The sequence below is a fragment of the Camelina sativa genome, chromosome 5 (assembly GCF_030686135.1).
Source record: "Camelina sativa cultivar CO46 ecotype springtype chromosome 5, ASM3068613v1".
Taxonomy (NCBI): domain Eukaryota; kingdom Viridiplantae; phylum Streptophyta; class Magnoliopsida; order Brassicales; family Brassicaceae; genus Camelina; species Camelina sativa.
Window position 1 is genome coordinate 13,262,190 of NC_141884.1, and position 13,878 is coordinate 13,276,067.

Here is a 13,878-nt window from a genome sequence, read left to right on the forward strand (position 1 = left end):
ATTTCATATTACTATCTACATCACTATGCCATCAAATAGATAAAACAATATTTTTTAGACTAAACGATTTAATATAAACTAATCCTAAGTTTGAAAATGCAATGAGAAAAATGTATAAAAGTGGTAAACAAAAGAATAAATTTTTATTGTTTGTGAAATGTAATTTAGTTCTAATAATTAAATATGTTATGAAACTGATAATTAAATACATTTCTGAATTTGAATTGTTGGTCAAATATTTCATTTTTAAAAGCTAATAGAAAAGAACATAATCTTATATATGTTAATAACATATTTATGTAAATAATAATGAGATGTAAGGAAATTTATTAAAAAAAGGCACCGAAGCTATGTAAGCATGACACATCAGTTTTTTTGTGAGAGTGCTTCCCTATTAATATATAGGGGATAGAACAAAATTATGTGAGAATGTTTGAAAATTTTATTTATTCATTAGAGTGTTTATGTATTGATTTCGTACTCTCCATGGGCCGGTCCGACAATTTTGGATGCCATACGCCAATATTTTTTAAAAACTCATTTTTATTATTATAGACAAAATTATAAAAGTAGTAATATAAAATTTATTTTCAAAATTTCCATATTGTAGTTTGTTTTTTGATTGCTCACATTTTTCTTTCTCTTTTCAATGTTTTCATATTCATTTCAAAATTTATACGAAAATAAACATTATATTACCAAATAACTCATTATTCTTCTAAAAGTTTTCGAATATGGAAACTTTTTATTAGAGTTTCAAATATGTTTTTCTAAATTAAAATTTACTTTAAATCTCATTAGCAACAAGTTTAATTAACATTAATCTAATGCTCATTCACCAACAATTCAAAAGATGAGATAGTTTATACATAAACCTAATAACATTTCATCCGTATATTGAATATATCTACATAAATAATATATTGTTTTCTTATATAAAACTTGAACTTCTAAATTTTTTTGAACTTATAAAAAAGATCTAATAATATTGGGAATTGTAATTTTTATTTTTTCTCCATAAAAGACACTAAAACTTTTGGCCTAAAATATGCCCCAAAAAAATTGATGCCTTTAAACCATAAACACTATACAATGCAATCAAACAAATTTCCATGTGTTGAAATACTCTAATACTATATATAAAAAAAGAAACTCAAGTAACACCAAACAAATAAACCCCAAAAAAATTAAAATGATCAGTATATTTTTAAAATCACAAAAATAACAATTGCTGAGTAAACAAATAAAAACTAATAATCTCCAAATTACTAAAATTGAACAACAATGTAAGCTAAAGCCATGCGTAGCACGAGATGATTTCTAGTTTTTTATATATTAGATGACAAAAAAAAGTTAATTGGTTCATTTATCACATTTGTTTTTAAAAAACAAATAATATATAGAATTATGTACATCTTCTAAACAGTTGATACTTTATATACCAGAAAACAACACAGATAATTCTACGTGGTATTATGCTATTGGTTTAAATCACATGCAATAATACACTGCTTATCTTCTTTTCCTTTTCTTTGGGACAACAATATATATTATGGGGGTTTAAATTTGGATGGCGTCAAAGTAAAAACACATGTTTTAGACTTTTAGCCCATTTGTTTCCTTGTGCACTCTTTTCTTTTGTATTCCAATCTCTATTATATTATTTAAGGAACCCTTTAAACAAATAACCCTACTCCATGTAAGATATTACACCAAATGCCACTGTATTTAATTACAAAATATAATAATAGAATCTTATTATTAATTTGTTGCAACCAGAAAATAGATTTTTAGTGTTATAACCGAATCAGAGGTAAGTCATATTCAAACAAATATTAATATAGTTATTTTTAGTGTTAATTAATATTTTCTTTTTATTTTTCAACTCAAAAAAACTTATAAAATCAGAAAAATATTGGTTATGTAAAATCTTAAGTGATTCACGTAAATATATTATAAATAGTTTTCAATAATTTTTTAGAACAATAATAAATCTTATAAAATGATTTTATTTTTTTATAGCCCAATATTTTTGAAATTATTTTAACAGATTTCATTTATTGTTTCAGAAATTTTAGGAAACAATAATAAACTATTTAGAACAATTATAAAACTTAAAATTTTATTTATAAAACTAAGATTAAATATATGCATCCTAAATCATTTAATAATGACATATATATCTTAAAACTAAGATACAACATTGCTTAATATTATATTTTATTAAAATCTAAGAAATCACAAAATATTATATTTTATTTAATATAATATATATAACTAAAAGATAAATCAAAAAGTTAAATCGAGATTTCTAAACATGACCGCTTCAATACAGGTTTTGTTTTCTTTTTAGGATTTTACCAAATTTATATGATTCACGTATTTGAACATTGTATCATGTAGCCAAAACGGGTTGAAATTAGAGTATGAAACTAAGTAAATAAAACAAAAAAGGTTATAAAATGTATAGCACGGGAAACTATCTAAATATTTCTATGTGCTAACTATATAGAATGAAATATTCTCCTGTCAAAATATACTCATTACAGATATACTCTTTTAATTTTGATCATTCGAAATAAAAATAAAAATAATTATCCACAGAAAACTATTAAACTTCCACTATCTAAACAGTGCGGGTTACAATTTTTTTTAGCAAATTTTTTACAATTGATGATATTATTTTCTGAAAGATTTCGCTCATTCACAAATTAATTCAAAAATTCAGAGGATTTGATATATATAATTTAATATAATGAGATGATTAACAAATCGACTAAATTCTCTATTGTAGGAGAGGTAATATATTGTCCTGTCACACTATCCAAAACATATATATATTTTACGGGTTAACTTATTTGATACTTATCAATATTCAAATTTTAAATCGGGTCACAAGTAAATAAGGATTTTCTTGATTCTACCAATTCTAAAAAAATTAAGCAATTATACGCAAACCCTAATAATGGTAAGTTGTTAAGTTTATTGTATCGACTATAGTCGAAACCGGAGTATGAAACTAAGTAAATTAAATTTATAAATTATAAAATAAGTAGAATAAATCAAATAAAGATAATACTATTATTTTGTAACTAATAAATCAAAATTTACGTAAATATTTTCCCGCACTGTACAGTGTGGGTTATCATCTAGTTTTGTTTTAAAATAGACTCTAGCGAATAAGCGCCACAAAGGTGGTCCACATAACTGGGATAACGATTTGGTCTTAAAAGGGTAGATTTTCATTTAAATTGATTTTAGTCTAAATTTTATCTTATTTTTTCCCTTGTAAATTGGTTTTATGACAACGCTTAAGGAAGAAGCCTCTACGAGATTTTTAGGGGGTGTATTGAAATAATGATTTTGGAGGATTCTATGAGATTTATGAAATTTGGAATTTTGATAGATTTTAGGGAAGTTGATATGATTTATGATAAAATTCTTTCAAATACCACCTAAAATCATGAGATTTGAATTTCTGTATTTTTAACTAAACAAATCCTCTCAAATCCTCTAGAATCCCTAAAACTTATTAAAATTCAAATCCACAAACTGTTTTGAATAACAGTGGATTTTAAAGTAGATTTTTAAATCATCAGTTCAATAACGATTTGTAACTTTTATACAAATCACCTAAAATATCAAGTTGAATTAGTCTCAGAGGAATCCGAGTCAACCGGGTCGACCCGGGTTTCATTTCCTGCTCCTTCAAGGTCCCTTTTTTTTTAACGGTTCGTTCGTCTTCCTCTTCGTAGCGTCATAGGGTTATTAGGAATTAGATTATTTTTGAGGCTTTAAGATGAGAATTTGGTTTAATTATTATACTCTTTATAGTAGTACTAGTGGATGATGATCCGAAATGGTTTGTTTCTCCGCTGAGCCATCGGTGTAGTTCTTGCAGATTTGTTTAGAATTAAGGAGAAGAAACTCAATTGTTGTTTAGATCTCCTTGTAATTGTTTATAGTAGTGTGTGATGATCTGAATTGGTTTGTTCTTATAATATTTGTTTAGAATCAAGAAGGAGAAGAAAGAATAAGATATATCCTTTTATATTGTCCTTATAATAATATTGTATAACAATTGTTAGTTTGATCAACTTATAAGTTGTGATGAAGGCAGGATAGAGACAGGAATCTAATGGTGCGATTGCAAATCTTGTGGATAAAGTTGGTGGAGCGCTTGTACAAATCCAAGCTTACCTCCTTGGGTTTCTGTGGACATGTCTATTGCATTCCTTTCTACAGCTAAGCTCGGTGTATGTCTCCTCAACTCCCTTTTTTTTTGTTTATTTGACCACTGCTGAAGAGTGTCATCGAAATGGGATAGAGAGAGAGATATGATTTTGAAATGGAAATGATATACTTTCAGGAGGTGTTGGAGGTAACGTCGAGATTGTTAGGCGAGAGAGGACGTTATAAAGGAACACTTGTTGTTGTGAGAAACCAGAGGATCGGTGAGGTTATAGCAGAAGGTCGTCATTCTTTGTTTGGCAGGCAAGCTAGTAATCTTACTGTTATATCTGTTTTCAGTGATAGGGTGTTCTTTCTGTTTTCTGGTTGGGTAATCTTAAACCTCTGTAAATAGCTTTATAAAGATGAGACCGAACCACCATTCAGTAAATTTGATATTTTTGTGATGATCATAATGGTAAAATCTCTCTCATCAATCCAAAATCCAAAAGCTGTGATTTAGGTAGGTATTACAAGAAGGTCCAAGAGAGAAACTGTTATTTATCTATGGTTTCAGCTTGGCTTTAAAAGTAAACAGTAAGTTATAAAAATTAACAACTGCTGTAACAATTATATTCTCTTCCATCATATAATGTAACACAAACAAATAGTTGACCAAGAATTTTTGATACATTGGAAGATAACTATATTGTAAACTAGTATTCACTCCACATTATTTTTGGATATTTTTTGTAATTTTGGAGATTATTAGTTAAAACAATATTAATTAAATAAAAATATTAAATAAGATTTGAGATATGAGGGTCTAAAATACTAAAATGTGTATCTTTCTATTTGTAAGAGAAATTGTAGTTAAGAGCATATGAAAAATTTATTATTTAATTGGATAATAAATGCACTAATTTATTTATCGATTAGGTAAATGTAATTTATACATTCTCCGGTTTTTTACTTGTCGTTTAAGGTTTTTTCACACAAATTAAAAAAATATTAAATTGTCTGTTTTACCCTTTATTAATATAGTTTATAAATATTTCATTGGTCAAAACTTTTAAACAGCAAAAATAAAATTGGAATATTCACCAAACATTTTCATTGAAAACCTAAAACGAGAACTAAATTAAAACAGAGGTTGTATTTCATTGTTATAAGAGTCACATAAACTATGTGAGAGTTATAGATATGCAATAATCATTACATATTAATAAATTTTCTTATATATGTAATATTTCTAAATACTATTATTAATCATTCATTGCATTACTATAAATATTAGGAAAGTTACAAAAATGAGAGTTAGTACAAAATATGTCATTGCTGAGATGGAATAGAAAAGTTAATAAAAAATGTGCCAGGTTTATAAAAATACATTATTGTGAATTGATAACTAAAATTGTCTATTGTTTTAAATATATATTCAAGAGTTATATATTATAAATATAGAAATAGGAACAGACATCTTAGCTAATCAAATCATGAATTTAAATATATATTCACTTCTCTCTTTAAACAGAAATATATACAGTTATCTCTTTATCAAAAAAATTATATTCAATTCTCATTTAGTTATTTAGAAATTATACTATTAAAATATACTTTAGTTTATTTTAAATGGGTTGAAGATGAAATAAAATAATGTAATATAAAGATCATGTGAATTATTTATATTAAAGTGTGGAAACAAAACAGCCAATTATTACTCGACATTATCCTAGACAAACCAAATATTATAAACTTATATCCTTAAACTATTTAATCATCAAATTATTTGTTAAGTGAAAATTTTATTATTCGAGTTCAATTGAATAAATTTGTTACACTAAAAATTAAACAAAATGACAATTGTGAGAGAACAGAGCATCAAATGACAATCTTTTGGAGATTTCCAAAAGAAAACTTTAGTTTATTATTATATGATATAATATATTAAGGTTTCTTTCAACTCTTACTCTAAGAATCTGACGACCAACATTATTATATATAAAAATTCTTTTAAAATCAAATACACATGAAATTATTTATTTTCTGTTATAAATATTTTAAAATGATTGCATAAATCATCAAAAGATGAACAATAGTAAAAATAATTTACATTTGTGGAAACAAATATTCAAGACTTAGTAAGATAATATTTCTTCTAAAGTTAGGAACTTCCCAAAAATGGATGATCCGAATAACGATACTATTGTTACCGGTGTTTTGTTGTTTGTTGGAGATTGAATCGAGGATAGAATAGAAAGTAAATGTTTTAGTTTTCACAATAGTCTGAAAGAGGATGTGTTTGTATGGTAATAAGTTGTTTTTAGAAAACTAAACTTTATAGAATGTTTGAGCCTTTAAGAGAGAGAAGAGATTGAAATCAAATATTAATGATCATAAATTCGCAACTGTTTCAAAATAATAAGCTAAAAGTGAGAAGTAATATAAACAAAAATGAAAATTGAGGAAAATAGTGGGTAGATATAAGGCAATGGATAAAATAATGATATTATTTCAAATCAAAACATAACTGATTTATGTTCATAATTTATTATGAAATTCCTAATATGAAAACTTATAAATTTTATGTAATTCAAAAATATCATGACGTTTGGAATAATAAGTGTGAATCGAACAAAATAATTATAGAATTAGATCAAAACCATCTCACAATCTTATGTAATTTTCCAGAAAGTAAGCTCAAAATTTTAATTTTGGGAAAAATGCCAAAAAAAACCCGAAGTTATTTTTATTTGGACGTTTAATACCCAATTGTTTTGGATTAGAATAAAAATATACCAAATATTAAAAACGTGTCATTTAAAACCCAAAATAATAAGTTTTGTTATTTATATACCCACGATTTTTCAACAAATTCAAAATTCCAATTTTACCCTGATTAGCCAAACACTTTTTCTCGCTGGTCGAGCTTTCTATCTAATTAATTTTTAATTCTTAATATAAAAACTCTCGGTTTTCTGTTAACCATGTCAAACCGGGATTAACCCCGATTATCTCTCTTCTTTCTCTTCTTCCTCCTTGTCTCTGTAATTAACCCGAAAACCCACCACCGCAATTGATTGAAGAGATGCCGTCTTTGGTCAGATTGATCGGTGAAGAGGCGTAGATTAGCCATGTTTGGTTGTTGTTGAGCTTTGCGGTATACTTGGTTGATGATGTGTTATCAGAAAGAGATAAAATGCATGGATCTTTGATATTGTGATGGAGGAGTTAGTGGAGCAGGAAGAGATGAGATGAGGAAGAATTTGAGGCTAGAAGAAGGAAAATCGAGAGTGACGCTGAAGGAGGAGATGAGATGAGTTTTTCGAGAATCACTACAGGGCAGTGGTTGCGAAAAAGAGCTAGAGTGCGGTAAAGAAAAACATGTGATAATATTTTTAAGTATTGGATAGGAGGGGTGGCCTAGTCTTGAATGCCAATCAATGGTGGTGGTTTTGATGTTGTTGATGGTTGTGGAGAAGGTAGAGGCGAAAGGCAACGAGAGAGGCCACTGATAAAGCTCATTCTTGACTCGTCCTTGGTACAACAGGGTCCCCGTGCTGAGATCCCTCACCTGAAAGCAAGAAGGGAAAAATTGTACCGAGACTTGGTTACCATTGCATAGTTTGTAAACAGATATAAGATTCTTTTGTATCTTCGGAACACAAAGAATATTGTGTAGTGACAATGGTTTAGAAGAAGAGGGTAAAAGAGTAGAACCAGTATGGGTTATGGGTAACCCGGTGCCGTTGCCAACAACCACCTCTTCACCGCCGTGATATGGCTGATGCAGAGAAAGATTTGCGAGATCCGACGCAATGTGATGAGTGGAACCAGAGTCAAGCAGCCATGGGTTTGCCGAGTTGGGAAGACCAGCAAAATTGGCACGAGGCGTGGAGTTGGTGATCATGCCGAGTTGAGGACACTTACGTGCACTGTGACCAAAAACTCCACAGATCTGACATTTTCCTTGATAACCACGAGAAGAAGACTGGTCGTGGCGTGGTGAGTAGGTGGACTGCTGCGAGGTGTTGCCACGGTAGTTGTTGTTGCGAGACTGGCCACGAGGGTATGTGGATTTGTTGTTGTGTCCGTGAGAGTTGTGACGAACCATGTTGGCAGAGATCGGGAGAGACACAACGGAGGAATCCGAGGCATGAAGCTTGACTTCATAGTTCAGCAACTTTTCATGGATTTCGGTGAGTGAGGGTGACACATCACGGGCTTGGATTTGATCGATAACCTGCTTGTAGTCATCAGAAAGACCATCAGTGAGACAATCAACCTGATCCTCAATATCAATGGGCTTACCAAGAAGCGCCAACTGATCAAATCGAGTTACAAGACCCTGAACATATTCATCAATGGTTTTGGAGCCCTTCTTCCATTGACGGACTTGCTGACGAAGCTGCTGAATATGACCACGGCTAGGATTAGCATAGGTGAGAGAGAGCTTCTTCCAGATTTGAACAGAGGTCTCTGTTGTAGAGAGGATAGGCTGAATCGAAACCGAGATAGCGCCCAAGAGTGCACTATAAATCAGTTGGTCTTGACGTTGCCAGAGTAGATACTCTGGGTTGGGAGTGACAACACCAGTGGCGGATGTGACGGTGAGAGATGGTGCAACCTTGGATCCATCAAGGTACCCAGCAAGGTTGTAACCATTGAGCAAAGCATGAACTTGGCGGCTCCACATAAGAAAGTTGTTGGTGGTGAGGCGAGTGACATTCGTCATGTTGACGCTGAGGAGAGTGGTGTTGTCGAAGACAGTGATAGCTTCGGCAGCCATGGAAAATGATACAAGAAAGATAAAGAGAAAGGAAAGAAAAAATTTGAGATTTGTGTTTTGCGGTATCGCTAAGAGCTCTGATACCATATGAGATTATGAGATTGAAGGTGATTTCTTATTGACATAGGGATTACAAATATATACACAAGAGATATTCACATGTAAGGAATGAGAATATACGAGTAGTAAATGAGAATAAATCAGAGGAGAGATTTGTATCAATCAAATCTTCCTTTACATATATGAACATTCCTAATACATCTGACCTGGTGATGGTGATGTCGGCATTGAAAGCTTCGTAGAAGAAAGCAGAGTTGTGGGAGATAGATGGGTATGAGATGGAGAGAGATGAGACCGATGGTTTGATGATTTATGGGTGAGAAAGTACTCAGCTTGATCACCTTTTTGAGAGTGAAGTTTTGGAAGAAGGAGTTCGTTGGGAGAGGAGATGAGAGGACATCGTGGCTAAAGAAACGAGACGGTCTGGTAAAACATATAAGAGTCAGTACATATAGGACTATGATTGTAATTACTTAGTACTAGGTTTAAGCTGTCTCTTAGTATAAATATGTAAACCTTTTTATTCAATATCAATACATTCCATTCTCTACATGGTATCAGAGTAGTACGCTCATTAACCTAAATACATATCAAAAACAAAACAAAACAATTTGCCGCTTTCGCCATGGCCACCACACCCGAGGCTTCCAACACGTCCGACTCCATCACCATCAATCCAAACAACCAAACTCTACTGAGTCTCAATATGTCTAACATCACCAAGCTGACACCCACCACCTACATCATTTGGAAGCTGCAAGTCCATGCTTTTGTTGATGGACACGTCCTTGCTGACTATCTGGATCGCTCTGCTGAGATCCCGCCGGCTACAGTCACCGTCAGCGATGTCGTCACTCCGAATCCGGCTCTCCTACATTGGCGTCGTCAGGACAAACTCCTTTACAGCGCTCTTCTTGGATCTATTACTCCGACCGTCCAGTCTGCTCTCTCCCGGACCACCACCTCGGCTGAGATCTGGGCAACCCTCGCTGATACCTACGGTAAGCCAAGCCGTGGTCATGTACGTCAACTGTGAGATCAGTTGAAACTTATTACGAAAGGCACCAAAACCATTGATGAGTACTTATATAGCCTCACAACGCGGTTTGATGCTCTTGCTAATTTGGACAGTCCCATGGAACATGATGATCAGATCGAACAAATTTTTGATGGTCTTCCTGACGAGTATCGTCCCATTGTTGACCAAGTTGTTGCACGTGATACCTCACCCACTATTGCTTACGTCCATGAACGTTTGCTTAACCAGGAAGCTAAGCTTCTTTCCAAGGCTACGCCACCAGCGTTCCCTATGACAGCAAATGTTGCTACCAACCGTCCTCGTCAGGCGTCTCGTGGTAGTCATCACAACTCTAACAAGAAATCGTTCTCCAATCACTCCTCTAGTTCCCACTACGGGGATGTGTCTCAACATCAGGTTCATCAACCGCAGTCCACCCATGAATCTCGTGGTTACAAAGGAAGATGCCAGATTTGTTACACTCATGGTCATAGCGCAAGGTGGTGTCCCTAGTTCCAGTCTCGTGCTGCCTCCTCACCGCAAAGCAGTCCTTTCCGTCCGTGGCAACCAAGAGCTAATGTTGCGGTTGGTTCTCCGTATGATCCAAACCCGTGGATCCTTGATAGTGGTGCTACTCATCACATGACCTCTGATTTGTCCAATCTCTCTGTTCATGAGCCTTACACCGGTGGTGAGGATGTTATTGTGGCATATGGCTCTCCGTTACCTATTTCTCATACTGGTTCTAAACTTCTTCCCTCTCGTTTACTCGATCTTCGTTTGAATAAAATTTTGTGTGTTCCTGACATCCATAAGAACTTGATCTCTGTCTACCGCTTATGTAACACTAATGGTGTCTCGTCGCATTTTATCCTGCCTTCTTTTAGGTGCAGGATCTCAGTACAGGGGTTCTACTTCTTCAAGGTCGAACCAAAGATGAATTATATGAATGGCCGGTCTCGCGGCACCAAGTCACCGCTTTGTCTACCTACACTAATTCGAAGGCTTCACTTCCAATATGGCACTCTCGTCTTGGACATCCGTCTTCCTCTGTTTTAAACACTATGCTTTCTACTTTTAAAATTTCGGTTTTGGGTTCACACAAACATTTACCTTGCTCAGATTGTTCTCTTAATAAAAGTCATAAACTTCCCTTCTCCCAAAACACTATCCAAACAACTCGACCTCTTGAATGTTTATACTCGGATGTCTGGACGTCCCCTGTTTTGTCTACTGACAATTTCAAATATTATCTTCTCATTGTCGATCATTTTACACGCTACTCTTGGCTCTATCCGCTCAAACGCAAGTCTGATGTCAAGGAGATCTTTAGTGCCTTTAAGTTGTTGGTGGAGAATCGTTTTCAACAAAAGATTGGCACTTTATTCTCTGACAATGGTGGAGAATATGTCGGTTTACGAGATTTTCTCCATGCTCATGGAATCTCTCATCTCACGTCTCCACCGCACACACCGGAACACAACGACATTGCGGAGCGTAAACATCGACATGTCGTTGAAACTGGTCTCACGCTTCTATCAACTGCTTCGCTTCCTCCTTCGTATTGGTCATATGCTTTCACTACGGCAATATATCTCATTAACCACCTCTCTACACCAGTCCATGGGCAGCGGTCGCCATATTTCATGTTGTTTAACACACAACCGAACATTGACAAGCTAAAGATTTTTCGTTGTCTCTGTTTTCCGTGGTTTAAGCCATACACCACAAACAAACTCCAAAGTCGGTCGTATCTATACCTCGAGTCATGTCCAATTCGATGAAACTCGTTTCCCGTTTGCGGCTGAGTCATCACCACCGTTACCTGCTCCTGCTGTTCAATCGCCTGCACCATTGACATCTTTGGTCACACCAGTTCCGTTCATGTGCTCCTTGCCGTCGTATCGAGTGGAACCCCCGGCACTGACCTTCACCCGACACCATCACCACAGTTACAATCCCCTCCGCCGCTACCACAAGTATCTTCTCCTCCTTCGTTGTCTCCTTCTCTTTCCTCACACACTGAGCCCACTGCTCCATTAAATGGGCCTCACACCTGCGCCCCACAAATTATTCCTCTTGAGCCCACTCCTCCAACCGATAATGAATCGAATCCCACGATTCAGCCACAACCATCTTCTTCAACCTCCACCACTCCTGAAAGTTCTCACTCATCTGCAGAACGTTCCCCATATGCTCAACCTCAGCAACCACAAAATCCACAACCTGTTGAACCACCACAAAATGTCCACAATATGAAAACCCGAGCCAAAAACAACATAACTAAACCGATACACAAGTTTAGTTTGCATGTTACAGGTCCTCGACAGTATAGGGAACCACATACTGCTTCTCAAGCTTTGAAGGATGATCGATGGCGTCCATCCATGTCTGATGAGTACAATGCTCAAATGGCTAATCACACATGGGATTTAGTTCCTCCACACCCAACTCAGAATGTTATCGGCTCAAGGTGGGTGTTTACCACCAAGTATCACCCCAATGGACAGCTCAATCGCTATAAGTCTTGCTTGGTCGCCAAGGGTTATCATCAACGTCATGGAATCGATTACACAGACACTTTCAGTCCGGTGATCAAGACGACAACGATCCGATTGGTTCTTGACGTTGCTGTAGCACATTCATGGCCGATAAAACAATTGGATGTTAATAATGCTTTCTTGCAAGGAGAGTTAACTGAGGAGGTCTACATGGAGCAACCTCAAGGTTTTGTTGATCCTGCTCGGCTGGACTATGTTTGTCGATCACGCAAGCCGATCTGCGGACTTAAACAAGCTCCTCGTGCTTGGTATATGTCTCTTAAGCAACATCTTCTCCAAACTGGCTTCACAAATTCTCTTGCTGATACATCATTGTTTATTAAGAAGAGTGGTTCCGTGTATGTTTATGTTTTGGTCTATGTTGATGATATCCTGGTCACTGGAAACAGCTCCGCACACATTGCTCAAACTCTTGACTCCTTCGCTGCTCGTTTCTTCATAAAGGATCCTACAGACTTAAGCTATTTCCTTGGTGCGGAAGCGACTCGAACCAAGACTGGCCTTCATTTGATGCAACGTAAGTATATCGTTGATCTCTTGGCTAGACACAATATGCATGATGCGAAACCTGTTGCTACACCAATGGCTACGTCTCCAAAGCTCACCAAATCCGCTGGTTCTCTTCTTTTTGATCCCTTGCAATATCGCTCAGTCGTCGGCAGCCTCCAATATCTTTCATTCACTCGACCGGATATCTCTTATGCGGTTAATCGCCTTCACAGTTTATGCATCAACCCACTAAGCTTCACTGGCAAGCTGCAAAAAGGGTTCTTCGTTACCTTGCGGGAACTCAAAGCCATGGTATTTTCCTTCAAGCTCCTTCACCACTTTCTCTCCGTGCGTTTTTCGATGCTGATTGGGGTGGAGATGTTGATGACTACGTCTCTACGAATGCATATGTCATCTATCTTGGCACAAATCCGATATTATGGAGTTCTAAGAAACAACAGGGTGTCACACGCTCTTCAACAGAAGCAGAGTACCGAGCTGTTGCAAACACGGCCTCGGAAATATGTTGGCTATGTTCGTTACTCACCAAACTCGGTATTACGCTTTGCTCACCTCCGATAATTTATTGTGACAATATTGGTGTTACCTACCTCTGTGCGAATCCTGTCTTCCACTCAAGGATGAAACATATTGCCCTATACTACCATTTCACCAGAAATCACATTCAAGATGGTATGCTACAGGTCTCACACGTATCAACAAAGGACCAACTGGCTGATGCACTCACCAAACCACTCTCTCGTCAGCAGTTCCTTATGGCCTGTTCCAAG

General features: G+C 35.1%; 1 long non-coding RNA gene across 1 annotated transcript; it reads left to right on the top strand.

Annotated features, from left to right (window-relative positions):
- The first annotated feature begins 4,120 nt into the window (after positions 1 to 4,120).
- On the top strand, positions 4,121 to 4,667 carry LOC104786719 (uncharacterized). Its single transcript, XR_015556917.1, has 2 exons — positions 4,121 to 4,256; positions 4,370 to 4,667. It is a non-coding gene; the product is annotated as an uncharacterized LOC104786719 (long non-coding RNA).
- Positions 4,668 to 13,878: the final 9,211 nt, after the last annotated feature.